The 3,638-nt window shown below is 34.3% G+C and overlaps 1 pseudogene; it reads left to right on the forward strand.

Moving 5' to 3' along the window:
* Positions 1-426: 426 nt before the first annotated feature.
* On the forward strand, positions 427-580 carry LOC117281936 (U2 spliceosomal RNA; annotated as a pseudogene).
* The last annotated feature ends 3,058 nt before the right edge of the window (positions 581-3,638 follow it).

Consider the following 3,638-nt stretch of genomic DNA (forward strand, 5'->3'; position numbering starts at 1 on the left):
AGTATAAGGGGAGGACTAATTAAGTTAATCTCACAAGATTACGTTGCAGAGACTCTCCCGAACTAAAACAAAATCTCTTAAAAGAGCACTAATGTAATAAAGAAAAGGTTTAAATGCTAGTACTCACTACTCCGTGCTGTTTGAACTTTTAATTTATTTGAGTCTCAGGGATTATTGGCTAAAAGATAGTGTATCTCGTGCCAAGGCATGATTATATATTGGACTTCATCTTATATTGTAAAGACTGCATTACCGTTACAACAACTTATTGTTGTCTAATTAAGCTTCGAGTAAAAGCACACATTTGACTTTAGCTTCTGGTGGTCCGTTGAAGTAGGAACTTTATTTAATCCCACATCGAAAGTGAAACAAAAAACAAGAAAAGAACACCAGGTATAATTCCAGCGAGTCAAGTAGAATAAAAGCACACCTTTCTCGTCCTTTTTGCTAAGATCAAGTGTAGTATTTGTTCTTATTAACTCAATTTTTTAAAAGGAAGAGTCTACCACGGTAGCTTGCTATCAGGGCTTTCATTTGTCGCCTTGGTGTTGCACTATTGCCTTGACCTGGCACACCCTACCAATTCTAGTGCAATATTGTCTTTAAAATTAGGGACAACGGGCTGTAATCTCAACAACATTTAATGATAGTAAGAAAAAGTGATGAATTCTTTTAAGCCAACACTAGTGAATGTAGCTTCAACCGAAACAAGTATCCTTTTTACATATAATTTTGCATTTATTTTTACGAAAAAAAGTATTGGAAACGTTTTACATTCCAAATGAATACTACACATTGAATTCATACCTAATGGAGTGAGAAGAAGAGGAAGAGGAACAATAATTAAGAAAAATATATAAAGGGGGAATGAATTTTCCACCATTTAATATTAGCATTACATATGTATCACTACTCCTATTAAATATTTTCAGTTTCAGTTCTCTAACTTTATATTCAAAACATAGATTACAAGAAGGAAGAACGAATAGTAAGAAATTCCTTGGCTAAATATCGTTTATAAATGTTGTTTGTGTCTAAACAAATAATGAGTACAATTGTACGTTACTAATTAAATAAAGAGATACAATTAACGAATTTTATTTGATATAAATAATTCAGGGAAAAGATAAGAGAAAAAGGCCAAGTAATGAAAGAAGAAATAAATATATTTCCAGATTATGAGTTCGAGAGGTGGATAGAGTCTTCATTTTTGTCATCCCTGTAAATGCTTACCCCTAAAGATTCACTACCGCATATCTTGAGATATAGAATTTGTCAACGGAGTGCTTTGGCCATCACCTCTCATAAAACCACCTCTATATTGATAAATATAGATTTTGGCAAAGGAATAACAACCGTAACATTTAGATTTTAGGTTTATGGGTTTCTACAAAAATCTTGAGTTAATATACAATAGTAACTGGATGAACGGTCTGGATTCCAAGCTAAATATTTTTATATATTTAATGGAATACAGGCCTGACCCGTAGCTATTGAACTGAATCCGCCCCTGTGTTATTGCTAAAACACAAATACATAAAATCATCATCGCATAAAGATCTACCCTAATGCCATAGAACAAGATTTTAAGATCGATCAAGAAAGTCAAAGAAAAAATAATACTTATACTAACAAGTAAGAAGAGTCAAGAGTACTCGGTAGAGCAAACCCGATTCTTCATGATTCATCGCTAAGGAGTTAATTCCACCAAATTATGAAATGGAGGTCTATCATAGTCACATGCCCCTGCTGCAGATACTCATAATTTTATTCATTAACTTAGAATCGCAGTAGAATTAGGCCAGTGATAGACTCCTCCGTTGGTTTGCTTTCTTATCTCTCTAGTCTTAAGAGAAGTAGTCAAAAGATGGAGTGAGAAGAAGAAAAGAAAAGGCATGGTAAAAATATTACTGCTAACCCATGTATTGTTGCTAACCAAATCATGCAATTTATATTCATAAATTAACATCATGTCGTATCTCTTTTAGCATGTTATCTCAATAATTGAATTAAAATTTCAAGTTGTTCATCAGGTATTTAAGGATCTTGTTAGAAGAATCACCACATTCTTCATCACCTATATTATTATTTGCCACTTTATCAATCCAAGGACTCTGTTAGCAACCTACTATTCTCATCAGGTAAGATATCCTTGCCTGTGATTATGTAGGGTAAAATATCCTACACAAGATATATATAGGATATGCCGTAAACGATATAAATTGATTCATACCTGGAAGAAACAGAAACTTCACAGAAATGCCTATAAGATGAATGATATAGGATTAGGAATATAATACCAAACCTATGTTCGTCTCTTGATAATTTGCCAATTTTTCATGGATTGATAACAAAGAATTCAGTCATAGGATGGGAGACAGATGAATCAAATGAATCCTTTCAGATTTCCTGGCAAAGAAAAAAGGAAGGACAACATACAAAATATACATAAGGCACAAAAAGATTAAACTACAGGCAAGGATATTTTACCTGTAATTCCTGATGGGGTCTAGGGAGGTTTTAGAAAAACATGAAGTCATTTATTCCCTTTTTCCTAAATTTATTCTCAGTATTCTAACTAGTAAAGTGTTAATTAAGTCAAGAGTTTAAAGAGAGATAAATAACATTGTGTATTCCGCAAGAAAAAGTGTTTATTCAATAATTAAGACATAAAACAACTTAACTTTGACCCACTCCTCGCTAAAGAACCTAGCAAAGCATAACAACAACAACTCAGTATAATCCCACTAGTGAGGTATGGGGAGGGTATTTTGTACGCAGACCTTACCCCTACCCTGGGGTAGAGAGGCTGTTTCCGATAGACCCTCGTCTCTCTCGCTCCAAGAACTTCTCACCTTGCTCTTGGGGTGACTCGAACTCACAACCTCTTAGTTGGAAGTGGAGGGTACTCACCACTAGAACAACCCACTCTTGTGGACCTAGCAAAGCATAGTTGATTAGAATTTATTGCCAAGAGAAAAGAAATCATCTCAACATATATAGGAAGGGAAGACATTTCTTTAGTATATGCATTTTTTGCCCGTAAAACGGTACAGTTGAATTTATACGTAGTTTACAGACAATTGAATTAATTTGATCATGAAATAATAGATGAATTAGATAAAAATATGATACTTAGCCTTGAAATGGAGACAAAATAGCAGAAATAATAGTTCCGGGAGCAGGGCTTCCGGACACAACAACAATGAAATCAAGAAGCAAGAAGATAAAATTACATTAAGTTTTGAACAGAGTGTAGCGTATGTTTGCCAGAAAATTCGTGTCATTTTCAATGATAATAGAGCTCATTATTTATAGTTGCACCTAGGGAACAAGGTCATAGAATCAAGCCCCTCTTTAATGTCAATTATGAGGGCCATTAAAGAATGTATAACGGCGGACATGAATGCCATATTCTTTTGTAACGGGCAGTGTACTAAATACTGTAGAATATTCTTCATTAAATGCTACCGGGTGGCAGGCATTTATTTCGTCTTTATAAGTATCATTCTCTCAGGTAACAGACGAGATCGTTGCCTTCGGTTTCAGCTATCCTCTATCTTCGACTCCACGTATCACTTTATCATACGATCATTTAATATAACACATTTTACCCCATACAGATAGTCCCCCTGCTT

The sequence above is a fragment of the Nicotiana tomentosiformis genome, chromosome 8 (assembly GCF_000390325.3).
Source record: "Nicotiana tomentosiformis chromosome 8, ASM39032v3, whole genome shotgun sequence".
Taxonomy (NCBI): Eukaryota; Viridiplantae; Streptophyta; class Magnoliopsida; order Solanales; family Solanaceae; genus Nicotiana; species Nicotiana tomentosiformis.